General features: G+C 49.2%; 1 protein-coding gene across 5 annotated transcripts in view; it reads left to right on the plus strand.

Moving 5' to 3' along the window:
• The window catches only part of CACNA1D (calcium voltage-gated channel subunit alpha1 D), a 2,225,258-nt gene that overhangs the window by 1,514,372 nt on the left and 694,799 nt on the right, over positions 1-16,087 (plus strand). The window lies entirely within an intron of this gene.

Here is a 16,087-nt window from a genome sequence, read left to right on the forward strand (position 1 = left end):
TACTTCCACATCCCCATTCTAAAAAGACACTGAAAGTTCCTCAGGTTCGTGGTCCAAGGGCAGCACTACCAGTTCAAGGCCCTCCCGTTCGGATTGAAGTCGGCACCTAGGGTGTTCACCAAGTGCCTCGCACCGGTGGCGGCGCGGCTGCGCCTACAGGGGATCCACGTCTACACCTACCTGGACGACTGGCTCATCCGGGCAAGGACAAGGGAGCTCGCCGTGGAGCACACTGCGAAGACCGTCCAGCTGCTCACGGACCTGGGATTCTCCATCAACTTTCCAAAATCCCACCTGGTTCCACGCAAGTCGCCCTGTTTCTGGGAGCCAAGCTCGACACAGTGGCGCGGCTGGCCTCGCCGTCGGAGGAAAGGACCAGGACCATTCTGGGCAAGGTGCAGCATCTGCTGGCCACGGACATGGCTAGGGTAAGATCTATCACGTCCCTCCTCGGGATGATGTCCTCCTGCATTTATCTGGTGCGCCTTTGCAGGCTTCGGATGAGACCCTTACAGGAGTTCCTCGACGCCCGCTGGATCCAGTTGACGGGCAGCTTCGAGGACAGGATCCCTCTCAACAAGAAGTTCCGTCAGGCGATCTGGTGGTGGGGTACCCGCTCCCATCTGTCGGCGGGTACGGACTTCCAGACCCCAGCTCACCAGGTGACGGTGATGACGGACGCCTCCCTGGAAGGTTGGGGAGCACACTCCAGAGATCTTCACGCGAGAGGCCTTTGGCTCCCGGAGAAGTCTCTCCACATCAACATCTTGGAGCTCCGTGCGGTGTCTGGGCCCTCGGGTCTTTTCTTCCGTCCCTCAAGGGCAAGGTGGTGAGGATCTTCACCGACAACACCACCACGATGTTCTACATCCGGAAGCAAGGTGGAACCAGATCCCCGGCCCTATCCAAGGAAGCCCAAGATCTGTGGCATTGGGCCGTCGCCCAGGGGATGTTTCTGGTGCCTCTTCATCTGGCAGGAATAAAAAACACGATCGCCGACTCACTCAGCAGGGAGCTGCGCTCGTGCCACGAGTGGGAACTACGACAGGATTAAGTGGATCGACTCTTCCGACGATGGGGCGAACCCCAAATCGATCTCTTCGCGACGCCGACGAATTCCAAGTGCCGGAGGTTCGCCAGCAGGTTCCCCCAGCCGAGGAGCATGGGCGATGCTTTCTCGTTCCCCTGGGACGGCCTATTTCTTTATGCGTTCCCTCTGCTGCCGTTGCTGCTCCGGCTCATCAACCAGCTCAAGAGGTCCCGGTGCAGGATGATCCTCGTCGCACTGGCGTGGCCGAGACAGATCTGGTTCCCGGACCTTCTGGACTTGTCAACGTCCCCACCAGTCAAGCTGCCGACGGACGCAGACCTTCTCTCCAGAGAAGGAGGCGCTGTTAGGCAGAAACCTGTGCAGTTCCCTTAGGGACCACTGCAAAAGATTAAAGACTACAGGTGTTGGCAGTAAACCCACTTGGTAGCAGTCTGTACCACCCAGATTTACCAGGTAGCTGTGGCTGAGCAGTCAGACTTCCCTCAAGAAGAGTTAGGCAGTATGCAAAGTATACTCAATAGGCACTCAGATACATTAATACAAACAAACACTGACCAGAGCTTTGGTATCAAAGTATATAATTATTTATTTAAAAACACACAGTTGAAACACTCCAGCACTCTTATTGTAAAATACTCTAAACACAGTTACTATTATGATATATACACCCCTTTTTCCCCTATTAGAAAAACACAGTAAAACACCACTTATTTTCATACAGAGTTGAGCGCTTAACTAGATTGCACTCTAATAAGTTTGTGAAAAAAGGGAGGGAAAAAGACAGAATATGAAGAGGTACACCACTCTATGATTCCAGAACACTGTTAGCAAGGCAGAGAGCAAAAGGTCACTGGTGAGCCAAAGTCCAAAGGCTGGGCCCACTCTTAGAGAGAGCAGAGCACAAATGCGCCCAAGATCACACAGTTACACTAGGCTTAGAAAGTCTTGCAGAGGATTCAGAAAAGAGTTTAGAGAGGCTTAGAAAAGTTTAGCCAGGGTGTCTCAGGCTCACCCAGGTTCAAAAGCCGGGGGCTAAATCTACCCCGTACAGCCGGTTGCAAGGGAAGCCAGGCGGGACACAGTACCTTAAGTGGGAAGGATCCTCCAGCGGTGGCAGTTGTTCCTGGTAGTGGGTGCAAGTTGCGTCGTCGTCCAGGAGAAGAGAAGATCTCGACTTGGAGGAAAGATGAAGGTCGTTGCACTACCAGGGCAGAAACCAGCCGCCGAGTTTTCCGGTAAAAGGTGGTACCTTTGTCTCACGGTCGTGGTAAAACGTGGTATCCCGGTTGCCGGGGTTCTTGGCACGGGCAAGGCGGCCACGAGATACGTCAGGAAAGCGAAAAGACTCTGAAACTGGTTATACCCACCAGTTAAAGGAAGAAGACTCTCCGGCGAGAGATCTCCTCTGTCGTTGGGAAAAAGTGGTGAGACGGGCCAGCATGGCTCCCCACCGGTCATGGCAGGTCGGCTCAGCTTCTCCCTCGTCAGATTCTTAGGTCCTGTGGCGACTTCTGAAGTTCCAGTCCCCAAAGCCCTGCTTTTATGCAGCAAACCCCCATTCACTCAGCCTAGCTGTCACTCAAACATGCTAAGTGGTGAGCCGGCCGGCTCACCACTTGGGCCAATCAGGACGGAGTGCGACTTGAGTTGCCTAGGCAACTCAGTCCAGGGTGCCTAAATTCCCCTCCACCACTCCTAAGTACCCCAGACATAGTGGCACCACTTTGGAGGGCTTCTGTGGAGAAGCCCGCCAATAAGTGGAACAAAGGGCTCAACTTGGGTTGGAGTCACAGAAGAGAACACAAACACCATTTTAGAATCAAGTTTTGGCAAAAAATACCAACCGGAGAATTAATATTAATTAAATAAACCGGCAGTATGTTCGAGGCTACTGTAAATAATTAAATAAAGATAGTAGCCTAAAACAATGGGAAATCCCATAGGAAAACATTTGCGGTTGAATATAAAAAGTAGTATCCACTGCCACCAGCCAAAACTCGATCAGGGGGGACGGAGACGTGCCCCCTCGACTAACAGACCCTGGGGCAATCGAATTGCCCCAGCCAGTACGTCCACAATATGATGGTTTGTACTGGGTCTGTTCAGAATTTAAGACTAGTAAAGTCAATGGTGACTTTACATGCCCTGGGAGACAGTAGTCAGTCCCAGGGTATGGAGTCTATACTGGGGGGTCACTATGACACCCCTGTGTTACTGCACTGACGGTGCTGTGTAACACATCACAAAAACACATGAAACCCTATGGAGTAAAAGACCCCATAGCCCATTAAACACTTCTAGATCCAAAGAAACACACTCAAATCATGTCCAAGAGGGAGGGTAAAAGAGTCTCACTCTTGGCAGGAGAAAAAAATAAACCCCAAAAATCGAGCAAAGCTGCTGGGGGACTCACTAGGTTAGGAAATTCAGCCTAAACAGAGAATTCTCCCTAACAGGCGCCATTCTTCACCACAACCCGGAGTCGCTGAACTTGCAGGCCTGGCTCCTGCAGCACTAGAGTTTGGAGGGTACGACATCCCGGCCGACTGCAGAGAGGTTCTTGCAAAGGCCAGGGCGTCCTCAACTCTCAATTGCTACGGACATAAATGGAAGAGGTTCTCTGTCTGGTGCCGTGCACAGAAGATTAACCCTCTGCGGATTACGGCCCCTCAAGTACTGCCGTACCTACTGTCGCTGGCCAAAGCTGGACTGGCTCACGCCTCCATCAAAATACATCTGGCTGCAATCTCCCGATATACCAGGACGACGGAACGGGCGTCCTTGTGGTCTCATCGCCTGGTGAAAGAATTCATGAAGGACTATTCCGATCATTCCCACCGGTGAAGGCTCCTGCCCCGGCGTGGGAGCTTAATGTGGTGCTGACCAAGCTCATGGGGGGCCCCATTTGAGCCTATGCATTCGGCGCCTTTGAAGTTCCTGTCATGGAAGACAGCTTTCCTGGTGGCCATCACCTCCGCACGATGAGTGGGAGAGATCCAGGCCCTATCTTGCAAGCCTCCATACTTGACTTTTCATGACACGAGGGTGGTGCTGAGGACACACCCATCCTTTATGCCCAAGGTCCCCTTCGGACTTCCACCTCAACGAGCCCTTGGTGTTGCCAGTTTTCTTCCCGTCGCCTTCATCGCCGGCCGAGAGGACTTTGCACTCGCTGGATGTAGCTAGAGCGCTGAACTTCTACGTGGACCGCACAAAGAGTTTTCGGAAGACGTCACAGCTGTTCGTGAACTTTGGGACTGTGAATCAAGGGAAGGCTCTCTCGAAGACTTCCATTTCCAGATGGCTCTCCGGCTGCATCATGCACTGTCACCGGTTGGCAAACCGTCAGCTGCCCAGCTGTCTGTGCCCCTGCTGAACATCTGCAGGGCTGCGATGTGGAGGTCGACACACACCTTCACAAGATTCTACTGCGTCGATCGGGACTCCAGGGAGGAGTCCAGGGTCGGCCAAGCAGTGCTGCGCAACCTGTTCGCCTAAGGTGAGCCTGGTGAGGAGGTAAGAGTGGCTTAATGTTGAGTTGTTGTATTGCTTAATGTTGACCCTGTTGCCACCTCCCGTGGTTGTGCATGTGTGTACCGTTATGTATTCTCTTATTCATGAGCATGTGAATCCATGTCAGACCCCATGCTGGAGAAGGAACAAGTTACTTACCTGTAACTGTTGTTCTCCAGCATGGGTCTGGCATGGATTCACATGCGAACCCTCCCGCCTACCCCTCTGCGGCTCTTCACTTGGTCATACTGCCACTTTACATGCTACCAAATCTGAGGATGGCTACTGGAGGCGGGGCTTAGGGAGAGAGCAGTCATTGGCTGGGGGCATTATGACCCAGAGACCAGTGATTGGTTACTACTAAGAAAGACAGATCAGAAAGGAAACTGATACTGATTTTTTTTCTATACCGAGGATTCCAAGCCTGGCGACGGGGAATATTCATGAGCATGTGAATCCATGCCAGACCCATGCTGGAGAACAACAGTTAAAGGTAAGTAACTTGTTCCTTACCAACTGCTTGAGTCCAGACAGAAGACCATCATGTCCGTTGCCTTGCTAGATAATATCTGGGAAGAGAACTTGCCCCTAATGAAGACTTTGAGCATCGCTCCACCGAAGCGGGATAGACTCGAGAAGAAATACAGAGTCCTGGACTCAGCCCCCAAGTGTCTGAGGTCCCAGCCTTCACCCAACTCTTGGGTCTCAGCCAGGAAATGCTTGGCGAACCCATCGTCCTCGTCCATGATCTCCCTGGACCAAGAGGGGAAGAAGCTGGATGCCATGGGGAAAAGGATCATCTATACTGCTGCCAGCACCATTAAGGCTGCGAACACCCTGGCCATTTTGTCCCGCTATGATTGGGAACAATGGTATAAATTGGGCCCTATTTTGGATTTCTTACCCAAGGACAAAAAGGTGGAAGCTCTGGTGCTGTTCCAGGAAGGGGAAGAGGCATCAGACTACACCGTTAAAGTGGTGGTGGACATCGCAGACACAAGGTTCCATTAAGTGGGCAATGGATTGTCTCTCTTTGTCAGCAGCGTTGGCTCAAAACCACCAACTTCCACCCGGACGTTCACTCCAAAGTGGTGGACATGCCACTTGATGGAGAGAACCTCTTTGGCAAGACCGTCGACGAGTCTCTGTAAATTATCAAGAAAGACACAGAGACGGCACGTTCGCTAGGTACCCTACAGCAATTCGGACGTCCTTAACGTTCCTCAAGGGAAAAGTCCGGCAAGTCCATCAAGGGATATAGCACCCCTTATCAGCAGCCTTCCCACTCTACGGCTCAAGAGGCCTAAAGAGGTCACTCAAAGGCATACGACAGCAGAGGACAGTGTTGGTGCCGCCCGCAGGGCAGGGCCCTGAGCACAGAACAGAGCTGAACCAGCCGTGGACTTAGGCCCACACTTGTGCACCCCAGTGGGAGGCCGGCTGGCAAGGTTCGTCAGCGCATGGAAGACAGTCACCAGCAGGAGATGGGTGCTTGACGCTCTTGAACAGGGGCACACCTTGGGGTTTCAGCGCAGGTGTCCTCGTATTCCCCAGGTGGTTGGACAAGAACACGTGGCGCTGCTGCTACAGGAGGTCCAACCATGTTAAAAAAGGGGGCGATAGAGCCTGTTCCCCAGTGCTGATGCGGTTCTGGAGTGTACTCAAGATACTTTTTGGTCCGAAGAAGTCAGGAGGGTGGAGGTCATTCCTGGACCTGAGACGCCTCAACAAGTACTTGAAGTCATCTCGGGCGTGGCCAGTGAGACCGATGCCGACGCGGGTCCTTGGAGCTCCCGCGGCTGCCATAATATCCTATAAAAATATCCTGTAATCTATGACAGATCAGCATGAAACTAGCCCTGGCGAGGGATAAGGTGTCCGGGAACCACTGTATGGAATTTCAGCTCTGTCATTAAAAATCAGAATGGGAAAGAAGAGCTGATGCCAGACCCGCATGGGAAGGAAGGGAGGCTCTTAATATGGCAGCAGGCCAATGCACGAACCCGAACCATGACCGAAGAATGCAGCAGCAGTAAACCCTGATACCATAACTGGTGACGAGGTGGCAGGAGCTGATCGAGAACCTCATTGAGACCCAGAGCTTCCACTGCCCGACTCCCAGGCATGTACGATCGGAGGCTGCCCGCACCGGATGACGACCTGCGGGCGCGGTGAGCACCACGCACGGACGACAGTGAATGAGTGGCGCACTGGCGTGGCGCTGCAGCTTGGGAGATCCGGAGATCTTTGCTAAACCACCACAACAAACGGGCAGTTAGAAACACCTACTAGGGGCAAGATCCTGCCTGGTGTCAGGGAGTGCGACAGTGGCCCTAACCTGTCTTTATTGACACCAACGTATCAGCGGAGCTACAGGAACCCAGTCTATGCCACATCCCCTACGCGGATACAAACTTGACAGCGGGAAGGTTTCCATGCTAACCCACGAGCAGGAAGCGGAGAGGCGCCCTGAACTACTCCCCTTCTGGTAAGAATATGGCCCATGGTGGGCAGGATACATTGCAGCAAGGGGGGGGCAACTCAACCCGCTGTAAGGCGCAAAGGACCTCCGTGTGGACCGCGGTGGCATCCTCGCACCTGATCCCCACGGAACAACATCGGACCCGGAGTGCGCGTAGCAACAAACGTGCACTGGCCGGCGGCAATATGTTTACTCGGCCCTAAGGTTACAGAAATGCAACACAACTATGCTTGAGCTCAGAAAGAGGAAGGTGGGCACACCAGGCCACACAATGGCAAAACGGAGTACGGACCACAAGTAAACAAGTGAGTCCTGAGACATTCCCCTGGGGCCCATACAAGGCTATACACCAGCTGCTGCCACGGATAGACTGGTGGGACACCGGGCCCAGACAGTGGTGGTGGCTGCCCCCCCCCTGTGGGAGAACTGCAACCCGCTCAAGGCCCAACACCTACACTGGGTTGAGACGGAGGGCGGGCCACCTAAGACACCCTGGTTGGGCTGCATCGGGCGCTAGATGGTGAGCTGCGGCGCTGGAAAGACACGGGCACATATCAAGGGCATGTAATACATGTAAGGGGAGAAGACAACAAAGTAGTTACTGGGACGGAGATCTATTGATGACGCGGTGGACTGAAATACCCCAGTATCCAACAATACGCTCATACACCGAACCATAAAGGCAATAACAGGGAAGATAATTGGGTAAGACCCCCCTACTGCAAGGGTGTGAGAGCACAACTTCATAACCATACCAGACACACCTCCTGAAGCGCACCGACTATCGCACAACCCTGCCCACACCGCCGGCACCGGTGGTGACGGGAAGTCCACGGCTAACATGCAGCAGGCATCTCCGGTGCCCATGGGATGGGGTGCCACCGCGCTGGACAATTGGACCTGGCTGCACTGAGGCAATCCTAGCAGTTGTCACCGAAAGAACCACATGCTTGCTGTGGCACCCAGGGGGAAGAAGCCCTGCGCACTGACGATTGCTCAATTCTGAGGTTTTGAACGGGGCCACAACCTCTGGCCTGAACTGGGAAACACACGCTTAAACTGCTTCCTGCCACGCCCGAGCCCATTATGGGCAAAGACCAATCCAAAAAAGTGACAAACCAGTGCAAAATAGATCAGTTTACTTGTATGGTTGGTACCTCAGCGTACCAGCTCGCACCTGACGCAATGACGGAGACGGATAACACCATATCCCTGAATGTTAACATGACGCTGATCGCGGACTCGCAAGCCTCCATGGAACAAAAAATGGATGGTATCAGCATGGATGTTTCACTCCTACAGCGAAAAACTATAAGTTGGATCAGTGAAACGGGTTAACTCTGGCAGAATTTAGAACATATCACCTTTTATTTAAGTTGTTTTATTACAAAAATATATATCATTAATTACATAAGAACTCTAAAAAATCAACAATTCATCATCTCTTTCATACTTTCAGACATTCCCCATTCTAACATATCTATCTAAAAAAACACATCAAGTGATACCCAATGCTTAATTTTTTAGTAGAGCATCTATTATTGCTGTTTATTAGCATTTTTCAGCAATGACCCAGTCCATAGTTTCAAGTGTCATTGTGTAACTGGTGTGATGTTTGACCAGATATCGTATTTCTAGAGAAAAGCGTCGACACGTGTTTCGGTCAGAGACCTTCTTCAGGACGTTGGGCAGGAGGACACTTCTCCGCCCTATTATATGCTTGTATGGGCCAAAATTCAATCCCCAAGAAGCAATTCCTAGGATCGTGAGAAAGGACCCAAGGGATTAATCCTCCACTGGTCTCGGTATTTATATCGAGCAACTATCTGATGGCACAAGGAGCAACTCGTGCAAAGACTGCACGGTTATGTAGGTCAGACGTGCACTGATGTATTGCAAGCACTAAATCATCACTGGACCCATCAACAATTCTTGCCTCAGTCCAGTCAATCGGACTCAGTCGGCAGTTACGCGCGAATTGAACGCCGTCCGGAGCAGTGGTTTTCCTGCTTGTGGTTGCCGATTGACTGGACTGAGGCAAGAATTGTTGATGGGTCCAGTGATGATTTAGTGCTTGCAATACATCAGTGCACGTCTGACCTACATAACCGTGCAGTCTTTGCACGAGTTGCTCCTTGTGCCATCAGATAGTTGCTCGATATAAATACCGAGACCAGTGGAGGATTAATCCCTTGGGTCCTTTCTCACGATCCTAGGAATTGCTTCTTGGGGATTGAATTTTGGCCCATACAAGCATATAATAGGGCGGAGAAGTGTCCTCCTGCCCAACGTCCTGAAGAAGGTCTCTGACCGAAACACGTGTCGACGCTTTTCTCTAGAAATACGATATCTGGTCAAACATCACACCAGTTACACAATGACACTTGAAACTATGGACTGGGTCATTGCTGAAAAATGCTAATAAACAGCAATAATAGATGCTCTACTAAAAGATTAAGCATTGGGTATCACTTGATGTGTTTTTTTAGATAGATATGTTAGAATGGGGAATGTCTGAAAGTATGAAAGAGATGATGAATTGTTGATTTTTTAGAGTTCTTATGTAATTAATGATATATATTTTTGTAATAAAACAACTTAAATAAAAGGTGATATGTTCTAAATTCTGCCAGAGTTAACCCGTTTCACTGATCCAACTTATAGTTTTTCGCTGCATAATACCTGAAGGATCAGGAATTATAGTGCAGGTCTACCCCTTTGTTTCTTTCTTGTTTCACTCCTACGTCATGACCTCCAGAAGATGACATCCCGGACTGGAGAGGCCGAACAGCACATTTCTGGATTGGAGGATGGGTTGCGTAGCACGGAACAACAAATATCTAGTCTTGACACGTCTGAAGACGTTGGAAGAGAAGGTCGACAATGCGGAGGGAAGGTCGAGACGTAATAATATTCGGATCCTAGGCCTACCAGAGAAGACAGAAGGGCACAGCATGGAATTGTTCCTTGAGCAATGCCTTGTGGACGGTTTATAGTCAAAAAACTCGGAAAAACAAATATCGAATTGAAAATCTCGAAAAAAATAATCTCTAATTTTTTTTTTAAAACGTTTTTATTTCGAAATGGGGGGGTTCCCCCCCCCCCCAGCCTCCTTTTTTTCATTTTTTTATTTTTATTTTACCCTTTTTGTATACTTACCTGAACCCACAAATACATATAAATAAATAAATAAATAATTCAAGACTTTTTTTTGAGATTTTCAATTTCGGTTTTTTGACCGACCACCCTTGTGGACATATTTGAACCTGAACCTTTCTCAAATCTTTTTTCATTCGAACAAGCCCACCGTATGCCAACTGGGCGCCCGCTGCCTGGTGCCCCACCTCGCACATTGATAGCAAAACTTCTAAACTACAGAGATCATGATGCACTACTTCCAATGGTCCGGGCTAAAGGCGCAATAATCTACAAAATCTACAATGGCTGGAAAATAGCCTTCTTTCCAGATTACAGCGGGAAGTTCAGAGATTCAGGCAATCCTTCGACCAGTTACAGAAACAATTGCAAACTCTGAATGTGAAGTACGGCCTACTGTATCCTGCCCATCTTAAAATATATCACAAGGGGACTTCAGTCCACTTCTCGAACCCTAAAGAAGCAAGGAAATGGACGGAGCAAAACATTGAATGAGTTTGAATGCCGGCTTGGAGCAACAGAAACAGAAATCTTCAGGCCCTGCCGGAACGGAATCCTCCGGCTCCGAAGCCGCAAGAACACGAACCACTGCCGCCGGAGGGAGCACACTAGGTTTTTTGGTGCACTGATATTGAAGCCTATCCACACACGTATCCTGGGAGAGTACAGGCCCCTCGACAGGGCGCATACTGCATTCTACATACTTATGCTGTTCACGCTCAGATGACTGACCGAACTGCCAAAGGATTGAGGCTGAACGGCCCGATATGTGGAGGCCCCCCCTAATTTGCGACTGGCTACGACCCTAGTCGAGTCACTAGAGTGTTTATTGGCAGTGCAATTGGTTTGCAAGGTTGAGAAACTATATGTTCTTTAGGCTAGGGCTGATGGGGTAGCCTTAACCGTCAGCGTTGTTCGGGCGACAGGTACTTCATGTTGGGGCGGAGTATAGGGAGGGGGGAAGGGATCAATGAATGTTGTTAATGTTAGGTTTTGTTGCATGTTTACTACGGCACTCTTATATATCCACTGGCCGTGCACACCTCACGAATCCGCGACATATAACTCCTACAGCCCCAGTATTATATACCACTTATGACGAGCATACAAGCCCCACAGATGACCCCTAATCGCTGTAAATCTCTCAGAGCTCTTAACTGGAATGTGAACGGCATGGGTTCCGGCATTAAATGACGTCGCATTACCCAGTTTCTTAACAGACACTCTTCTGACGTTGCCCTCCTCACTGAGACGCACTTAGCAGGCTCAACCTGCAACTTCTTCCGCAGAACTATTTATCACTCTGCGTTCCATGCTGGGTAATCCATGGGCTCCTTGGGAGTCTTAATTCTCATAGATAAGCGTTTGCCTTTCACGCTTCTCGTGGTAGAACAGGATTCTAGAGGTCGATACATAGTAGTACAAGGCACGCTTTGGGGGGAGACTTTGGGTATTGTGGCCATATACGCTCTGCCCGGGTTTGGGGAAGAACTGATAGATTAAATAACTACCCTGGTGGAAAAACATCAGCCAGATGTGTGGATTCTAGGGGGAAGACTTGAATGATGTTATGAATAACACAATAGACCGTACCCACATGCGTAATCGCAATCCAAACACTCCCACATAACAAGCAACATTCGCGTCAGCACTGGGCTTTTGCGATAGATGGCGAGAACTCTTCCCAGTGGACAGGAGCTATTCATTCCACTCGGGGACCCACGCTTCCCTGTCCAGATTAGATTACTTCTTCATCCCGATCCCACAGGGTAACCACTGTAGAACTACTTCCCTGCGGCATCTCGGATCACTCGCCTTTAGTAATGGAGCTACGGGTGAATAGACCTACTCCTCTTAAGACATGGTGGCTAAATAGCTATTATCTGGGCTTCCCTGAACTTGTCGAGCTTATCACGGAGAAATCTAATGAGTACTTTGAGACTAACTCCACCACAGTTGATAGCCCTATCGTACTATGGGAGGCTTTCAGAACAGTGCTTACAGGGGAAATCATCACCTGGACGTCCAATAAAAAGAGGAAACAATTGCGGAAGGTGACAGAGGCAGAAAAGGAGGTAGAAGAATGGGAGGCTAGACATATACTTGATACAACCCCTGAAACACATTGCTCCCTCCTCAAAGCTAGGGAATGTTTTTTCGAAATGTTGTTAGATAACTCCAAACAGGCACACCGGGAGTCGAGGGCACGGATCTACGAGCACAGTGATGAAGCTGGTAAAATGCTGGCTTGTCTAGAGAGGTGGGAGGAGGGGCACCGGTACGTCCGAGAAGTCATGAATGAACGAAATGAAATGGGCCAATCAGTCCCAGACATTGCAGAGACCTTTGCCAGTTTCTATTCCGCCCTGTATTGTAGGCCGGCATCCCCAACAAACTCCTCCTTCCTAGATTATTTCATGTGTCCTCAACTCTCCGAGCAGCAGAAGACGCAACTAGACTGTGATCTCTCTGAAACAGAAATTTCTGAAGCCATCTCCCAGCTACAATTCGGAAAAATGCTGGGTCGCAATGGGTTCCCGGTGGAGACCTGGAAAAAACTGGGCGGAGAAAAGATGGCAACTCCCCTTCATAAAATGTTCCTCCATGCTAAGGAACAAGGGGCCCTCCTTTCAGATCTGCGAAAGGTCAACATCATAGTCATCCCCAAACCGGGTAAACCCCCTGAATCATGCGCCTCATACAGGCCCATCTTGTTAATCAACGGGGAGGCCAAAATTCTTGCCAAGCTGCTAGCCAATAGATTACAAACAGTCATCCCTTCCTTAGTGCACCATGACCAATGTGGCTTCATGCCACATAATACGAACCGAATGAATATATGTCGCCTCCACCTGCTCACTGAACGCGCTCCTATTCTCAATACGCCACTAGCCCTGCTCACCATTGACTTTGGTGGTGCAGGGGCATTGATATCCAAACCTGCCATCACCAATCAGACTGCATCTCCAGCTGCATCGGACGCTGATGCAAGCAGAATAGCTTTGGATTCGTCTGGAATCCAGCTGCTTTTTGTACTTCCAGGTAAATGCTTCCTGACATAGGTTTATTTGGATTAAGAGGGAGTAGTAATGCATGGCACCTGGGTTTAAATGCATTATTCACATCTTAGAGTGAAAACCATCAAAACTACTATATGCACAGAAGTTCATTCTCATGAAGTGCCTTTTGTAAAATTTCAGGGACTGGCAAAATGTCCCACTATGTGTGTCATTGTGATGTCTGCCCCAGGATTGCATGCAGAGCCAAGTAAAATGAGTAAGTAAACAATTACCATTGTGGTGTTTCAAGTACTTGTATGCTCTCTCCTTCTTTGGCAGTACACACCAAGGCATTCCAATTAGCTTAGCTTAGTGGTCTGCAGAGTGAACTGCAGTCTTTGGAGGTCACCCTTTTTTGTTTTTCTGGCTGAGGCTGAGTCTGTTTGCAGTGTTCATCGTGTCAGTGGGTGGACCCACTGTTCCTTCTAATACAGCCGTTGGCTGCGGAGAGGCCGCAGAGTGAACTGCAGTCTTTGGCAGTCCATGGCAGTTCAGGATGGAGGACGAAACCCGTATTCTTCGGAGTGGCCGCCCGCGATGTACAGAAGTGGATGCGCCTCTTCCAATCACTAAACCTTTGATGGTGAACGCAGCCACAGTTTCCACCACTACTACCTCAGTTACGAGTGTGTGTGCGAAGTTCAGGGCCGCTGAAAAAAGGGAAGAGGCGGCTAGGCAGCCTACGCCTTTACACCCAATTCATTTTACAGCTCCGAAGAAAACTGAAATAGACTTACCGAAGAGTGCTCCTGTAATTAAAGCACCCATAGAATCTGGCCTAAAATCCCTTGTGCCTTCTGTATCAGCAGCGTCAGAGATTACACCAGTCCTCCCGATTGCCTTGCAATCAAGCCCTCAGCATACACAAGACGTTGGAACGGGGGTGGGGGGACTCACTTTAGTTAGCGAACAGCTGATGACTGATGAACTTAACACTCAGGGACCTCCGCCGGAATGTTTCAATGACTTGCATAATGTGCCAATAGAGGAGATAGTGGAGCACGATTTTAACGCTTTGCATCAATCTTTCTGAACCCGCTATAAGCCATCTGTGCCTCCCATTAAACAGACGATAAGTATCGAGATGCATCCTAGGATTGAAACAGATGACTTAACAACTCCACCGGGGGGCCACTCATACGTGGCACATTCGGATGTAGTGGATGGGGAAGACTATTTCGAAAAAATTAAATCAAGCCCAAGTTGAAAAGGGGAAGCCCGGGGATCATAGGAAGTCTGGGCTGGATGATAAATCCCCAGAGGGGGAAGGTACAAACTCACGGCGCATAGAAAACGAGAAGAGTGTTCATCCACCTCACCAAGCCGCGCTCGGAAAATCTACCATTGTAAAGGAGCAAGGCAAACTTAAAAAAAAAAAAAAGACGATGCGGGTGGCCATAAACTGCATAATGTGCAGCAACATAGAGGAAAAATGTCCAGCAAGAAAACAAGAAACGCTCCTAAGCGAGCGAAAAGTCAGACGAGAAACTCACCTCCCTTTTCAGTGCAGCAGAAATTAGCTCTTTCAAATACGCTGCAAAACTAAAAAGTTAACGGTAGCCAGTGCATCGGCAAACAAAATCAGACGCCAAATTGATTGAAGGAGCTGAAGCCATGATTGCCTCCCCATCGCCAAATATATTGCCCATCATTGATCCCCCCCTTAGAAAATAAAGCACACCGGGGGAAAATTATTGAAAAACTCCAGTAATGCCCGACAAGAATCGGAGCGAGAAGGCCTCTCCTGTAAAGACTCCACTAGGGCAAATAGGGCATTTTGGGAAACCACGAACCAAAACCCATAACGAGAAGGAAGCTCCATTTACTATTCCTAAGATAATACCTTCAACAGATTTGGAGGCCTCCAAAGGCATTGTGCTCTTGACAGACCAGATAATACCGGAGGACAAGGGCTTAATGGCTCATCACCAAAATCTAGATCGAGACATAATAGAATACCTGAATTCAGGGAGCGGGATCACCTGCCTAACGAAAGCAAGATTGACAATACACCAAGAACTATGTCAGTCAATCAATTTTAGATGAAATGAACAATTCCATGGGGGCCAGCCCTCGTTCAGTAAATAGACCAAGGAAGGAGAAAAATGAGCAACAGGCAAGAGAGCAAATAAAGAGAAAAAGTATGGAACCTGTTCTGCTTCGAGGGGTATCACTCGAGAGAACTCCACTGAATAGACGCTTAAGTGAAATTCCCACGCCTACGACAAGAGAAACACCCTAAACAAAAACAGACCTAATGTCTATAATGTCAATGGTCACAAAAGCTTTGGCACCCTTTTGTAAGCTGTATGAGTCATTGAATGACACCTTTAAAGGCCATACCTCATTCACAGCTTTAATGCATACAAAGCTGTCCTATCTTGAAGGCTATGTGATGGCAAAAAAAGAGGGAAAAAATCACAGTATAGAGACAAATCAACATCAACAACAAAGGATGCGTAAACAAAATATGTTGCCCCTGATTCTATGAAAGTGCCTAGTTCAACAGTGGCTACTCAAACAGAAGAATTGAGAGCAGTAAGCCCGGCCTTGGAGGTTGTGGTAACAACCACAATGAGTGAGCAAAGAGCCGTGCCCCAAAAGTTTACGAGATCAAACAATAAACAATACGAAGAAACAAAGTCAAGAAGCCAAAAAAGGAAAACCCTGAAAATCACCTCTCAGGAGATACAACCCTCAGCAACGAAACTCAAGACCAATGGTGCCGTTTTCTGTCCTTCACTTACCCATTGTGAAATAGTTCAACTACCTCCTCACGAAGCTTCAAAAAGATTGTGTGGTGAGGCAAAAGCTGGGGAAACAACA

The sequence above is a fragment of the Ambystoma mexicanum genome, chromosome 2p, assembly GCF_040938575.1.
Source record: "Ambystoma mexicanum isolate Mex_15411 chromosome 2p, UKY_AmexF1_1, whole genome shotgun sequence".
Taxonomy (NCBI): Eukaryota; Metazoa; Chordata; class Amphibia; order Caudata; family Ambystomatidae; genus Ambystoma; species Ambystoma mexicanum.